Below are 17,520 nucleotides of genomic sequence, written 5' to 3'. Positions count from 1 at the left end.
AGCTCATCCAGAACGCTGCTGCTAGAGTTTTAACCCGGACTAAGAGATCTGAACACATCACACCAGTTTTAAAATCTTTACTCTGGCTTCCAGTCAGTCACAGAATAGAGTTTAAAAGCCTGCTGATGGTTTACAAATCCCAGAACGGTTTAGGCCCAAAATATATCTCTGATATGTTCAGAGAATATAAAGCCAGCAGAGCTCTTAGATCCAAGGACTCAGGTCAGCTGGTCCAGTCCAGAGTCCAGACTAAACATGGAGAAGCAGCATTTTGGTGTTATGCTGCAAACAAGTAGAACAAACTGCCAGTGGAGATTAAACTTTCACCAGATGGAGACATTTTTAAATCCAGGTTAAAAACATTTCTTTTCTCATGTGTCTATGCATGAAATCTGCACGATATCTTTGAACTTATCTAGACTGTTTCTTGTTTTTAATTCATTAGAATTATTTTATTTGTTTCTCTTTATATTCTTTTATGTATTTTTAATGCTTCTTCCACTCCCTGCTACAATGCTTTTATCTTATGTAAAGCACTTTGAATTGTTTTGTACATGAAATGTGCTATATAAATAAATATGACTTGACTTGACTAAGTGCAGTCTATCATGTCCCTTCTTATAGACAGCCTTGGTGTTGCATTTCCTGTGCTGTCCAGGTTAACTCACTGTACATTACCCCATGGTGCTCCTTTGCTGCTGAGTACCTTCTCAGTCAAGCAAACTGTGTTTGTCTGTTTGTCAGATAGTCCATTACCTGCGTTTTCTGCAGCAGTTGGATGTTAAATGTTATGTTAAACTTTAAAGAGCTTTATGCATATTTAACGTTTGCATAAAATAAATTCTTTTTTTTTAAAATTATTTTCTCTGGTGGGGCAGTTGAAAAATGGTTGAAAGGCCAGAAGTGCAGCAGAGTGAGAGACTTGGTTGAAATCTCCAAAGATTGCCACAAAAGCATTGGAATGTTGTGTTTTCACCATGGCAACAACTGAGCTCATGACGTCACAGACAGTGTCATGATATGACACGAGAAGGCTCATGAAAGGCTTTTTTACCTTTGTAAAAAGTACTTTGTCTTTTGGTGCGTTTCAGCCTTAGTCTGTATACTATTCATTTTTATACCCCCGTTAAAAAAAGCAACGTAAATGGGAATGATGCCAGATTTAAACAAACTCCAATTGTGTTGTATGAACTAAAGTCCATTTATCACTCTCTTTCTGGTTGGACGAACTGAGCTTTTTTAAGTCTACTTAACTTTAACTGGAGTGTATGAAAATCATTTAGAGGGTCTAAATGTTCATGTATTCTTCTACTTTCTGTAGATTGTTTCAAACTTAGATTATCTGTGTTTTATTGGCTTGGTTTGACCTGTGAAGACTCGTGATGAAATGTTGTCTAGTTTTGATATTTGCTGATTTTAAATCTCAAGTTGTATTTTTCTTGGGTAAATTATTCTAATCAGAAAACTAGAATTGTATTGGTGTTCATATAAACTGGGCTCCCAGCCAAGCGATTTAAACTAATAACACAATTACCACACATTGCATAACACTGACACAGACAGACTTTACAACTAAGTGAATATCAACCCTCAATTCAACAAAAATGCATTTAGCTTAACTGTACACATGAAAAGCAGCAGCCGTCAAACCATCTATAACAAAACTGGCTTTCCAGTCACCCGTGTGTTTTGATTCGATGTATCGGTCAGTGTATGTCTGTAACACAATGAAGGCCAATGAAGGTTTAATGCTAGGCAATGTATACAACAGGCTGATGGTCTTGCATGATAAATGAAGACGCCTGACACTTACATAACTTGGACATAGATCATTTACTGGTTTAGACACTTTTTTCACAGTTAACATGTGCAGACACACTCAGTTGTGCTTCTATCGCGTTGCAAGTTGCTCGTTACGTGGAGACTTTCTCCACGTTTTAAAAATAAAATAAACTTAGAAACGTGTAGCTGAACACAGAGGAGCCAGGTCAGGAAACACCATCCCAGGAGGCCATCTGCACTGGGTGCTGCTCACAACCCATGACCAGGACGCCTCCACCCGGGTGAACACCAAGCTATAGGCCAGCAAGGGGCCCACAGCAGTGGAGCACTGCCTCAGACTAGAGGCCTGCGCGGGACAGAATTTACAGTCCCGCGCCCGCTCGCTCCCGCATTGTGCACTCCTGCTCCCACCTGCTCCCGCAAAAAGATAGGATTTTTAGTCCCGCTCCCGCCCGCACCTGTCATTTTGTCCCGCTCCCGCCCGCAATTCCCGTATGATTCAGACGTTCGCTTACTTCTCACGGAAGTTCTTGTCATTGGCTTGAGGAAAGAAACATGATCTTAGCTGCGCACACCACTGTCCGATCCTACACGTGGGGCACATAGTGCAGGAGCGCATCAGATGGCACAAGCAGCTGAGGCTTTACAGCAATAAGCCTACCCAACATACCTACCAAAATCTACCGTGAATATTAAGAATAATACATTGTACATATGTTATATGCCACTCCTCACATTTCCATTCTTGGAAGTAAAAGTATATTTTTTTAGTTAATATGATTTTAAACACAGCGTGATGGAGCCCCGCCCCCTACTTTGAGTGGATTTGAGCATAAATATCTAAGCCTACAGCTCATTACCCAGGCTCCGCCCTCGCAGTGACGCAACACCTTCGGCTCTGCTACACTTACTCAGGTAAACTGCTCATTCAGGTGGATTCGAGTTCCTGAAAAAATGGGAACTCCACCCACTTTGTCGGGAAGCAATCAACTTTGAGCAGCGCCAACGGCCCAGGGTAGAGGCGTGTTCAAGGTAGTGACGTGGTTGAACTGCCACTCAACCCATGGATTGTACACGGAAGCGCTTCATTCAATATCAACATGGAGCAGCGTCAAGCTTTTGACACTGCTGTAGATGCTGTAATGAAAGTGTTCGACGGGAGATTCTTGTTAAAAATCGAGCAAAGAACAGACCTTGAATCATTTCTTGACAGGAAAGACGTTTTCGCCTTGCTCCCTACTGGCTTTGGTAAGAGTTTAATCTACCAGTTAGCCCCGCTGGTAGCTAAATCATACGTCAGAGGAAAGAGTGGTGTGATTGGCTTAAGCTTAGGCACAGCCTTTTCTGGCCACAACCAGTAGCAACCCGAGGGAGGCGGGTTGACCAGGCCATTTCGAATCGTATTCGTTATGGTCTTGGTCAGACCAGAATCTCGAAGAGATTTGAAAGTCTATGTTAATCAGGCTAACAGCTCATGTTACATTGATTTAAATGCAAACAAGTGGAATGAAAACAATATGTGTTATTAATTACCCTACCTTTTCTAAACCCAGAATGTTGAAAATGTAACATGTAATCCAATTATTATTTAAGTAGGTTAACCATGCCCTGTCCCTCGTCGTTGTGCAATGCGCATCTCCTGAATAAAAGGAGAGATGGATCGCGCTTTTGAACTTCTTTTAGTTAAAGGTAGGGTAGGAGATCCTGGATTTTGAGTCCAGCGAAGCTGCATTTTGAAAATACACAGGTAAAAAGTCCCAACCCTTTTCTTCACTTTCCCCCCGAAGGCACGCCTCTAGAGTACATGAACGTGCACGAGCACGAAGGTGCACGAGCGCTGTTCTGACAGCAAGCATCGATCGTTGCCGTATTTAGTATTTAGTATTTAGTATATGATAACTATACGTTTAATAATGCTAGGTGCTAGCCAAGCTGGCTCTAGTTTAGCTTCCTGCCAAGCTTCTGGGCGCGAGTAATTCGTTCACGGAGCAGGGTACGTGCACAGGGGGAAGGAGGGGGAGGGAGGAGCAGATTGCACTTTGATAGACGGCATCAGAATCCAATCATTGTAAACGGACCGTTCATAATGATTGGATACTGTTTTTCCTAGATTGTATGTTCTAGAGGCCACTAAAACTTTTCATATTAATGTCAAAACTTTTAATTAATTGGTTGCAATGGGGGTGTGAAGAGTATTTCAAGCAATATGTAAAAAAATGTTCCAGAAAAAGATCCCCTACCCCGCCTTTAAGGCCGGCGCACACCTTTACGATTCGTGTACGATTTTGTCGGTCCTATGACTTCACATGGGAATCGTAAAGGTGTGCGGTAGCAGCCGACAAACGATTTTGTCGTTTGTCGTTTCATCGGATCAAATCAAACATGTTTGATATTTCCGTACGGATTTTCCTTGTGCCGAATACAATCGTATGTGTGTGCGGTCTCTGTTCCGATGTCATCACGCAGGATTATTTAAACACCAAAGGGAATAGCGCACTTAATCATGTTGGACGACTACGACACAAACATGGCTGCCTCCAGTGAGCGTGCATGGACTCCCGAGCTGGAGGAAGAATTGCTAACAACATGGTCGTCATGGTCATATCTGTATGACACAGCATGTATGAATTACAGTAAGCGCGACCGGCGGGCATGTGCATTCTCCGAAATATCGACAATGCTGAATATGCCAGGTATGTCTGATTTCATATATAACGTGTTTATTTGTGCACTGTATGATCTGCTGTTAATCTCCAATGAAATATTAATTTTCCAGTCCAGAGAATTAAAGTGAGGATGGCGAGTCTCCGCACACAGTTTGCAAAGCTGCAGAAAGCATCACCATCAGGCATTGAGAGCAAGAAACTCACCAGGAAAGAAGCATGGATCCTCGAAAAAATGCAGTTTCTCAGACCTTTTATCACCATCAGACAGACCACATCAACACTTGATGTATGTATACATTTTAAAGAAGATTTTAATAAATGTCAGTTCACAAATCATCATGCAGGCTAAGATTAAATTCAACCTAGAAATACATAAAAAGAAAAGTTTATCCAAGATACTATATGTAGCCTATGCATTTTAAATCAGGAATAGAGTTATGCAATCTTATCTTTTTGCCATGGAATGGCACCAACATTACTGAAGTAGTTCTTTAAAGAGTCACGCTGCAATTTTGCTGTCTGTTTTGAATTTCTGCTTTTGGTGTTTTCTAATGGAACCAGGCCACTCTGATCCTCTCGCCATTGTCCGCTGACTTGGTTATGATTGTCATCTTCGTGGTCCAAGTAATTACATGGTGTGTAATGGGTAGACTGATTAGTAATGAGATAATTATGCAAAGTACAGCTGGCCAAAATAATGTAATCCACGTGCTCTGGTTCGAGAGGTATTGTGGTAAGGAACACTCGAAAACGATTTGCAAGTATCCCAAAAGCGTTCTCAACAACTCGTGTGGCCCTTGACAACCTATAGTTGAACATTTTTGTATCCTCAGTGAGGTTTCTGTGGGGGTAAGGTTTCACAATTTCATTGCATAGAGGAAATGCATCATCTCCTATGATGTGATAATGACACTGATTTTCTGTGTGAGGTAGGTTTTCTGGTTCTGGGAAGTTGAGACTGTTATTGTCCATGCATGTTTTCAATGTTGATTTGTCAAATACACCTGGATCACCACAACGACCAGCAGCACCAACATCAACAAAGATAAATCGATAATCTGCATCAACTAGTGCCAGCAAAATTAAACTTAAAAAATGTTTATAATTGAAATATTGTGATCCACTGTTGTGAGGCTGTCTAATAGCAACATGTTTGCCGTCTATTGCTCCCAGGCAAAGTGGATAATTCCATTTCTCTTGAAAGGCTCTTGCAATCTTCTTCCATTCTTCTGTAGTGGCTGGTGTCTGAAATGAAATATGAACAATGTAAAATATCCCTTGATTTTTAATAACACATCTATTTATATCTAATTTCAGGACTCCATAAGTCATGAATCTGTTGACTCAGATGAAGAGGATCAAAATGATGACGTTGACATTGATGATGAAGAAGAAGAGAATGGAGATGTGGATGATGCTGCTACTGATGCATCATCTGATGTGTCCAGTAGGCCACAATCTAGAGCATCATCCACAGGTACACCCAAACCCACTTGCTCAACAAAACGGCCACTTGAACCAAAACGAAGGCCCCTAAATCCAAAGCAGATAAAAAAGAAGCGTGACAAATGCGAGCTTCAGTTGTTACAAACATTATCAGGTTCTCTGAATGCTTCAGTTGCAGCAGGGGATCCCCCAAAGGAAGAAGATGATGATGCATCATCTTTTTGTAAATATCTCCACACAAGCATGAAACAAATGGACAAAACAACCAGAAATATTGTCAAGCATGAGGTGCAAAATGTAATATTCAAGGCCCAAATGGGCGTGCTGCCTGGCCAACATTACCAAGCTCCCCGCCATACCCAGCACATCATGCAGTCATACTCACAGAATGATCCAACAAATTCAGGTGGTTTTTTTACACATGTTGAATCATTAAATGGCAATACTATCCTGATCATATTACTTTAGAATGGTTGATGGGTAATTCTTTGTTCTTTATCTTCTTTCTTTAATCTTTATTGAACTAAAAAAAAACTTTTTATTTTTCATCTCAGGTGCTAACAGCTGTGCGAGCTTGTGCAATAGATGGTTCATTATGACTTGCAAAGCAGATACTATATTTTTGATAAAGTGAAGAAGTTTTTCAGTTAAAAAAAAATCTCCCTATACTAGTCTTGTTTATACTCATGTATACATTTTCAGAAGGTCAGTTTTTGTTTTTGATAGGGTAAGGTACTGATTTTTGCAAGTCCAGTTTTGAAAAGGATAAGAATTAAGTTTTTATGTTTAATACATGCCGTTCTACTCCATTTTCACTATAGTTAATTTGAAGGGGAAAAGTCAATATGGGAGTTTGAAATACATGTCAATGTTGAAAGAAGTAATGTCAACAGTGGTTTCCCTTATCATTTCTGATATTGTTGCAATATTTGAGTTAGAAATCTGTGTCTAACACTACATATTTATGTTAATTTGCATATTTTTACTAGTGTCTTTTTCTAGTCCAGTTTCAGGATTGGTAACATTAAAATATTTTGATGTTTGTGAGTCTGAATAAAATGTTATCAGTGTAAAAGTTTACCTTCAGATATTGTTCCTTCATGCAGTCCACAATAGCAACAGTGGTTTCCTTTACAATTTCTGATATTGTGCACTCTCCAACTCTGTACAGAAAGGATAGACTTCGAAATGATTCACCTGAAATACACCAAAGAGAGAGAGAGAGAGAGAGAGAGAGAGATTTTATGTCATTGTAATGAATAAGTATGTTCTCCAGTTCAATCAAAGGTCCTATAGATGCTATTAATACTTATGAAAACCCCACATCAGAGTGCTATATAACGTTTACACAAGTCTTCTCACACTACTGGTACTAAGAAACTATATCAGTCAGTACAAAATCAGTCTTTCCTGCATTATTCTTATATAGTAAGATGCAGATTCAAATTGCATAACAACAACGATTCGTCAGCTCAGGGAGATGTAATAGATGTCTCAACTCCTGTAATATCGTATTACAATAATCATGGCTCCATGGAATAATGTATCTGAATTCATTATGATTTTTCCATAACATGATAAACTCCTTACCGGTTGCTAGAAAGCGAAGGGTGACTGACAACCGCTCCTCCGGAGAAATAGATTTTCTCATGAATGTATCCTCCTTCCTGATGTACGGATCGATCAGTGTCAGAATGTGATCAAAAGTTTTGGGCTGCATGCGGAGAAACCTGCGAAAGCCCTCCTTATCCTCATGCCGGAGTTCATGCTGGAGATTTCGGACAACACCAAGTGTCTCCCGCCTTCGTAACCTCCCTGTTCTCAATGGCACGATTACGGCGTAATCGACGCAGTACAATTATGATACATAATGCAAGCCGGGGAAAATCGATCGCCATTTTCAGTTTGAAAGTCACGTGATTTGTGGCTTCCTATTTCGGTCATGTGATAACATTCGGTCAAAAAAATCGTAGCTTCGCAAGTGTGTGCGGTGGACGTGCGAGCGTGTCAAATACGGTCCGAATTGTTATGTCGATCACCCGACAAACGATGCAACGATGACATCGTAAAGGTGTGCGCCGGCCTTTAGGCTTTATTTCTTCTCAGTTTCTCAGTTTCCTCTCACGTTTTTAGTTAGCGGGACTGCAGCTTATCACGCTCCCGCACTGGGCACTCCCCCTCCGCAATGAGCTTTCAAAATGTGTCCCGCGCCGCACTGCTTTGCGTTGGGTCCCGCGGGAGTGCAGGGCTCTACCTCAGACCCCCCGCCTGGCCAAGCCAATGTTCACCATGAGTCAGAGACATCCCAGCCAGAGTCGATTACAGCCCCCAGCACAGACGGCCTCCACCGAGGAAACACTGGGAATATGGAATAAACCAAGCTCTTATGTTTTTCCAACATTATCTGCCTCGTTTTTGAAGCCTAAACCTAAACAAGCAGAAAGCAGAATTAAGCAAAACCAAGTGTGAAATTTCAGACGAAGATAACCAGTAAGTACAATGTCCGAAATAAAAAAAAAAAATCTGAACTCCTTGTTCGCAATCATGTGTGTAACGCCACCTTCAAACACCATAACTAAAGCTTTTTTCACACATTTTAGGTGACAATCACCCCACTGGCAACAGTTTGAAATGTCATAAGCTGTTCTGTTTGTGTCCATGTACACAAAAAGGGGAAAAAAATTATCTTCATACATGAATCATTGGATTACCCTCAATGAAAGATTCACTAACTTTTGAGAGACTTGACTGCATTATGGTGTGAGTAGCCTGATTCAGTTCTTTTGATCAGTTTGCTGGTAGTCCAAAAAATCTTTTCTTATTTTCATAGATATTTGTCCTCGAAGATACTTTTGTTCAATAGGCTTTTAAGTATCACTCTCCATCCCGTCCTTGATGAAATACAGTCACTTCTGACTCCAGAATATAAGGACGACCACTATTTTGGCTTTGTTGAGTAAAGACTACTGCACACCAAAATGGCACCCTGTGCATGATCAGAGTGCTTGTTAAAAGCCAGCATCAGTAAGTGGATGCCATGAATTCAGCGAGAGTAAAGATTAGGGAGATTCAGCATTGCATGTTTGAGCATCAGTCAACCCCATATTTGAAGAGTCTGTTGAAAACCATTAGTGGTTTACTTTCTGAACCTTCACCATGCCACTGCAAACTCCCTTTCTCTGTTGTAGCTCTTTATCAGATATTTCTTTCCTTTTTTATTGCCTTTTGAATTTGTGATCAACCAACTTTAGATGGTATACTATATGTGTGTTTCACAGCTTTCAGGGAAGCTTTAAGGGAACATTAAACAAGACCATTTTGAAAGGAGATCTTTACAAGCACATCTTGCACAACATTTCTTTTCTCATGTGTCTATGCATGAAATCTGCACGATATCTTTCAATTTATCTGGACTGTTGCTTGTTTTTAAATTCATTTATATTGTTTTATGTATTTTTAATGCTTCTTACACTCCCTGCTGCAATGCTTTTATTTTATGTGAAGCACTTTGAATTGTTTTGTACATGAAATGTGCTATACAAATACATTTGATTTGATTTGATCTTGAATAAGCACAAATTGATTTCTTTAAACCATTATTTTGGCATTATGTACCTTAATATGCATTTATGCTCACGTAGACACTATAGATAAGGTGCATTTAGATCATAAATTCAGTGGGCAGTCCAGTTAATGATGAGGTTAGGGTCATGCATAATTTATTAACCATCTCCATTGACTGACTGAGAAAGCATGTAAAGGAACAACATAAAGAAATTAAGTTATGGGGGAAAGAATAGACAAAGGAGCCATACTATAAATAAGCATCAGTAAATATTATCATTTTTGTACTGAATTACTTTGGCAATTCTTCAGACTGTGAACTGTAGGGGCTCTAAAGAGTATATTTGCTCATGGACTATCATCTTCTGGACAGAAATCTCTGATGTTGTTCCAAGAAGCTGCTGGAGCCACTGTCCAAGTTTGGATGTCACAACCCCAAATGCTTCAATCACCACTGTTAACGTATCACAATAAAGATAAAAACTGTCGAACCCATAGGCTCAACACAAGTATAATCTGGTCTTAGTATTTTAAGATACCATTGTCAGTGAAAGACAAAAGAAACAGACATGGAAATCAAAAGAATAGCTTTCATTATAAAACAAGCAAGGGCACTTGAATCCAAGGTTTCAATCCAAATACTTGAAGGAAAAGTAGTGCAGCAGGCTACAGCACACTAAAGTAATGAAAAGGAAAAAACATACTGACTAACTGTCACGGCTAAAGCCTGGCTGACTCACAAATAGGACCCAAGAGCAGACGCTGACCCTGGGAGATTTGAGTAAAAGAAAAGGTTTATTTAACCCATTTAGGCTGTGAAAGCATTGCCGCATTTCTACCTTTAAAGCGGGGGCGCTGTTGCGTTATTCTACCATTAAGGCCAGGAAAGCGAATACGTCGTTTTTCCTGTAAGGGTTGTTTTGCACCAATTTTCTTCAGATACTTTTATTTTCTTACATTTCTCCATACTTGTCCTACCTGGGGTTGAAAGTCTCGATAAATGCACAGCGTTTTAGCGGGCATTTACCGGCTTTCGGCGAGTGCGACAAAAAAAATATATATATATATATATATGTATATATATATAATTTATTTTAATATTTCAACATCACAATAATCTTCCAATTTAGAACTACAAGAAAAAAAAAGTTAAAACACAAATAAAATACACTTCAATTGGATACTTTTTAAATGTATTTTCCCAAGCCAGGCAGAGCTGCAGCATAAAGGCCCATTTATGCCCTACGTTAACTACGGAAACGGACGCTTTCACCCGGTTCCGGGGGGCGTTTCATCCGTCAGTTTGTCCGTAGGTCAAGAGCTTAGCAATCCGGTGAGCTCCGGGCGAAACGGAGCAATACCAGAGGAATTCGTGGGGGCAGTAGAGAGTCAGGAGCGTGTTGGCTCCGGAAGTTATGGAGGAAGAAGAAGAACGAAGAGTAGGAGATTAAAACATTTTAAGATTTAAAAATGCCAGGTAATGGAGGAGAGGGTTTGTGAGATGGTCAGGGGGTATATACATTTGTATGACTGCAACTTCCTCAATTGACGCCATGTTTCTCAAACCCGCGGCCGACAATGACTCAATATATAATACCGCCCTCTAGAGGATTTCTTAGGGACGTGCGCAATACGGACGGAGGCATAAACAGAAGCTCCGGGAGCAACGTATGGACCGGACAGACGAATTTCGTCCGGTTCCGTAGGGCATAAATCGGGCTTTAGGATGAAAGAGCCGCATGCGGCTCCGAAGCTGCGGCTTGCCCCACCCCTGATGTAGCAGAAAGGTGTGATTCTTACAAACTCAGTGTACCGAGTATAAAACGTAAACTCACTTTGAAGTAGTGCAGCAGGTCTCTGCAGGTGAGTTTTACTCCTCCAATTTCTTTTTCCACCAGATTTTCAGGTGACAGAAGTGCTGGGATGAGGTTAACCAGCATAACAGCCATGTTTTCTACATACAGGAAAAAAGACGTATACGCTTTCCCGGCCTTAAAGCAATACAATGTAACTTCTCAAAAAGCCCATTATGGAGTTCCCCCTACAGGCTTGGAGGTAATGTACAGTTACAGTCTCTTGCTTTGTCGGCCTCTCTCTTTCTCTTCCTTGCTTCATCAGTCAACGTCTTCTTCTGTTTCTTCGGTGCCTCTTCCATGATGATTGTACTGACAATGTTGCGCTAGCTTACCCTTATACCTGAGAGCGTGAGAGGGGTCTATTTGTGTTTGCGGTAGGTGTGCCAGAAAGCAAGTCTAAGTACTTCTGCTCAGCTCCCGGGCCGGTCCAGAAAAGTTACATAGCGCAGTTTTTCCAACTCAGACCCCCGAAGGGCATAGGAGACAGGCCAATCGCAATATTAAAACTCATTCTAGCCGCACAATTTCTTTCAAGCTGTTATTTTAAGGTAGAAATGTTACATAGTATTGCTTTAATGGTAGAATAATGCAACAGCGCCCCCGGCTTTAAAGATAGAAATGCAGCAATGCTTTCCCGGCCTAAAGGGGTTAAAGATAGGTGATGCGATAAGTTGGTGAGTGGATCCGGAGGAATGGGTGGCTTGAGTCCAGATAGAGTTCCAGAGTGGAGGGGAGGATGCTGGCTGTGGTGCAGAAGGAACTGAGTCAATGATGGGGCGAGCAAGTAGGTAGTGAGCAAGCATGTGTCTCGGAATCCACAGTTGAGAGCTAAATCCTTTTGCTTGGAAATCCAGAGCGAACAGACACTGGGAACACAGGAGGACAAAGTAAATACACATAGGATCTTCTCAGAAATAAGCACAGAAGTCGTCCGAATTACCAATGTAGCAGTGAGAACTATCCAGCGAAGACTGGTTGCTCCTGCAGATCTTTAAGAAGGCATCTTGACGAGCGCAGTTGAGAAACAGTGGAAGCGATTGGGAATGACAGCAACTCAGCAGAAGTGGTAGGCCACGTAAAATGACAGAGCAGGGTCAGCGGATGCTGAGGCGCATAGTGCACAGAGGTCGCCAACTTCAGGGTTCTAGCTAGCGCAAACTTGCGTCATGGCCCGCTACGCTATAATTTTGGACCGCTACGCTTTTTTTCAATACAGCGTAACGGCATTTTGTCTGTATTTATTTGTACAATAACGCCAGATCAATGCCATTTTCACCTTTCTGAAAAACTTGACACATTTTTCGCGATGGCAGCCAAGAAAGGTTGCGCTGCCTGTCAGTACAACCGCAGACGAAACTGTAGTTCTAGGCAGAGGCACTCCGCGTCCGCGGCTCCTAGAATCTCTGGTAAGAGTGCTCCGTAGCCATGGTTACTCACACACGCAGAAGCGCATACGTAAGGGGATTCGGCAGAAATCATGTTAGAATAGCTGTAGCCTATTTCAACCCGTCCCTATTTGAAGTAAGCAAAAACGGTCAAGGTTGCTGTGCTTTTTCAAAGCTTACAATATGTGATGAGCTGATCAGGTTATCATTTAAGCTGAACGTGCAGTTGACTTGGCGCTCGAGAAAAGAACAGAAAACACTCCTCTCCACGAAAGATGATGGAATAAAGCAACCACAAATGCTCTGTCTCTTTCTCTGTCCTACTTGTTGTCATACCTAGGCTTTACCCTACTTTTTTTGACGATGACAGCCAAGAAAGGTTGCGCAGTAGTTAGTGCAACTGCAGACGAAACAGTAGGCGCTCAGCTCAGCGCTGCCTGCAATTTTACCTCTGTCAAGGAGGTTATGTTTTTGGTTGCGTTGGTTTGTCTGTCTGTCTGGTTTTTTGTCTGTCATCAGGATAACTGAAAAGTGTGTAACTTTAATAAACATTTTTTTTAATCTCTATTCCTGGTTATGTCTAAGTTTTAATGTCTTCTGACAAGGTCCGTTATGAAGGTAACACACTGCCAAAAGCAAAGATGGGAACATCTCCCATTAAGACTTTATTGTTTTTAAAGTACAATTTCTCCCTTTGGGTACCCCTGGAATGGCCAATTTTTACTTTAAATTTCCAAAATCACCCCCCCTTCCGCACCATTCCCCCCCGGGCTTGGTCGCTTCGCTCCCTCGCCTACATCACTATGCTATAATTTCATCCTGGCTAGAACCCTGAACTTTCTGCAGAGTCAATCGCTACAGACCTCAAAACTTCATGTGGCCTTCAGATTAGCTCAAGAACAGTGCATAGAGAGCTTCATGGAATGGGTTTCCATGGCCGAGCAGCTGCATCCAGGCCATACATCACCAAGTGCAATGCAAAGCGTTGGATGCAGCGGTGTAAAGCACGCCGCTACTGGACTCTAGAGCAGTGGAGACACATTCTATGGAGTGACGAATCACAATTTCTCCATCTGACAATCTGATGGACGAGTCTGGGTTTGGCAGTTGCCAGGAGAACGGTACTTGTCTGACTGCATTGTACCAAGTGTAAAGTTTGGTGGAGGGGGGATTATGGTGTGGGGTTGTTCTTCAGGATCTGGGCTTGGCCCATTAGTTCCAGTGAAAGGAACTCTAATGCTTCAGCATACCAAGAGATTTTGGACAATTTCATGCTCTTAACTTTGTGGAAACAGTTTTGGGATGGCCCCTTCCTGTTCCAGCATCACTGCGCAGCAGTGCACAAAGAAAGGTCCATAAAGACATGGATGAGCGAGTTTGGTGTGGAAGAACTTGACTGGTCTGCACAGAGTCCTGACCTCAACCCAATATAACACCTTTGGGATGAATTAGAGCGGAGACTGCGAGCCAGGCCTTCTGTCCAACATCAGTTTCTGACCTCACAAATGCGCTTCTTGAAGAATGGTCAAAAATTCCCACAAACACACTCCTAAACCTTGTGGAAAGCTTGCCTAGAAGAGTTGATGCTGTTGTGCTGCAACACAACTATGTCATATTAAACCCTATAGATTAAGAATGGGATGTCACTTAAGTTCATATGCGTGGAAAGGCAGATGAGCGAATACTTTTGGCGATAAAGTGTATATATATGTATATGTATGTGTATATATAACTGCAGCTGATAAATTTGCAACTGAAATTTAATGTAACGCACTAAACTATTAAATTATTTTAAATTCCCTTTTGGAGCAAATCCTATATATTTAGATACGTGTTTTCTTGATATGTGAATTTTCATTCCCGATCTCTTTTTTTTAGGATCCAATTCATAAATGGAAAAAAAGGAGGAGCTAAAATTCAACAGAGCAAAAGTCTGAAGTTTAGTCAAAAGACAAATCTTTCCCCCAAACTTGAAACTGATTCAGATTCTGCAGGCATTTTGGTTGAGTGCTGGACATCAGTGGCATCAGTGTGTGCTCCATGATGACAAGGTTAGCCTTGAGATGACCAGTGGTCTGATATGTTTAGGTATGATACCATATATATACAGCTTTATGTGCTTTTCAATTGTGTGCCTCTGAGATTTCTGGTCATGTGTGAAAGACTGGACCATCAGTCGTTGAGATGAAATAAACACATATATTTGTTTCTGTAACTCTTCTTTGCTTTTGCTCTTTACACCATACTAGAATCTTCAATTTGTGGCTCATCAGTACCATGAAAAAAACATTGCTCTAGGGTAGGCCTATGTTGATCATATTTAAAACTGAATTTGCCATATCAGCATGGTCAAGGTCAGCATTTCGCTCAAAGCAACACTCTAAGTGCAGCCGAACAGAGCTGTTTATGTGGCTGTACACAGTTTTATTGTTCAAGGCCAGAGGAAACAGTTCTGATAACAACATTCACTACCCAACATATTACATTGGATTTTCTTTCTTTCTTATCCATCCAGCAACTCTGCCTTTGTTTTCTTATTTTTGAGTCGGGAAGGATGAAAATTTGATTAAGAACTCATAAGAGAATGTGGTGTTAAGGCAGGGGGCCTAATAAGAGAGAAAGAGACTTACTGCCTTGTACTTTTAGCACTGCTACTGGGTTCAATAACACTTTCCCATGTGAACATGTTCAGGTATTGACATGTGCTGTGCTGCTCTCACATCCTACTCCTCCCCTCCTGCTAATTGGTTGCTGTGGTTCTTCTTGAATTAAGCCTGGTTTATAGTCGGTAACGCAAGACGCAACGCAAGACGCAAGACGCAACGCAAGCCCTTGCGCGGTTGCAAGTCCCCCCTTGCGTGCTTGCGTGTGTCATCTCAATTTTCTAAACTTTACGCAAGACGCAAGCACAAGCCACTGGCTGTGTTCGAAACCGCCTACTACTTGAAAACGGCACTCATCGATCTGACAGTATGCAGAGCGTTTACACACAGTGCACTTCACTCCTGTCCGAGCCCAAATCAGCCAGCCTGAAAAGCTGATTTCCCTTAAGCTATAAACTCTGTAAATATATAACTATGGCAACATTTGAAACATTTTCAGGCGCGAAAGTAGTCGTTTAGACCCCCAAGGTGTTGAAAATCGGACAAAATACCCGCTATTTACAAGAAGAAGAAGCATGAATCCACTCGAAGAGGTCCTGGCGGTGAATTTGCTTTCATCATAGTAGGCTTGTCATTGAAAAAACCCGCTACTCCACCTACTGTCCTGGGCGGTGAATCGCCACGCAGCACACGCAAGCGCCGACAAAGCAAAATGAAGTATAAACGTCTCGAGCCATTAACATACGCGCAAGACGCAAGCGCAAGGGCAGTTAAAAGAAGTATAACTCAGCCTTTAGACCTGAGCCTCTGCAGCCAAGCTCAGTCTCACCAGAAACTGTGTAATCAGTGTGTTTGTCACAATCCACGGTTGTAAAACTGTGACACCACAACATATCCCTAGACTGTTGTTTTCTGTCGTATTTATGTGACTTTACTGTGAAACTCCAGCAGTTTGTGTTATGGATCTTTACTTTTACAGGACTCTGGAGCTGCCCTTCCAGATCTTTTGGATATTTTTCTGCCATCACATCGTAGTACTGCTTAGGCCTTAGGTTTTGCTTGTGTGAGTTTGTTTCTTGACTTTGTTGTATGGAAATCTTTGGTCACTTTGAATCATATTCTAGTATTTTCAGTTATTGTTTGCCACATTGACCTCATGGGTAAGAGCTGCCACTATTGTTTATTCTGCTTTTATGTGTGAAGGTTGGGGGTTAGTTTAAGGGCTGGATGTGTTCTTTTTTTAGGGGTTTAGGAAGTGATTCTTTCTTTTATACAGTTTGTTTTAAGATCTGGTAAATAAAAAAAAAAGAAAAGTAAACTGTGAAACCATTTACTCATATTGCCTGTTTAATATTATGTTTCCCCTTTTTCCTTGACCAGCCTGAGGACACAACAGTGCATTTCTTCAGTTATTAACAGGCACGTGTGCCTGGTTTTAAGTATGCATCCCCTTTATAGTGGTTTTAAAAAGCTGCATAACAATACGCTTTTTCACAGCAGAATTCCGTCATGTATATGTACAGACAGTTTTTCTTCAAAATGTATACTTTTTACAGCCAGACATGAATAGGTTAAAAAACAGTAAGAATGAAAATCCACATTCTTGCAGGAATGCATTGAGATAATGGCACTTAAACTTCAGTTTGTTTTATTTAGTTTTATTGCACTTGTTTTTAACTCTTCACTTGTTGGAAATTGAGGTTTCAAGTTTAATAACGCTACAGCAAGCATTTAATCTGATGTCAAAAACTGGATTCTGATCAGATGGAAGCCTGCAACACCTGATTATAAGATAGAAAATGATTCTTAATCATATCTGTCATTTCAAGGAAGACTGTAGCTTTTGACTTTATTCCAATGAGTATCTTACCTCCTTGTTCTTTCTTTCTCTCCAGATCTCAAACCTTATGCTGTTAGGTTGTAAATTCATATGTGCATGCACCATACTGCACCATATGTTTATGCAGGCTTTTCTCTTGAAATTATTCTTTTTTTTTTCACATCAGTGATTTAAGTCCTTGCTAAGATTTGCTGCTTTGATACCAGGGTTATTGCCCAACCTGTGCTGTCAAAAACTGCAGTACAACCATCCGTGCAGTCACTCGATCCATGACAAAAGCAGCACTTTTTGAAAACTAGCTTTGTCAGCTGCAATGTCCATTTCCCTTCAGCTGGTCAGAGTGCTAAAGCATAGATGATGGCGGGATCCAGTTTTGGT

Source organism: Odontesthes bonariensis, chromosome 13 (assembly GCF_027942865.1).
Source record: "Odontesthes bonariensis isolate fOdoBon6 chromosome 13, fOdoBon6.hap1, whole genome shotgun sequence".
NCBI classification, from domain to species: domain Eukaryota; kingdom Metazoa; phylum Chordata; class Actinopteri; order Atheriniformes; family Atherinopsidae; genus Odontesthes; species Odontesthes bonariensis.
Note: the sequence above shows the minus strand (reverse complement) of the source record.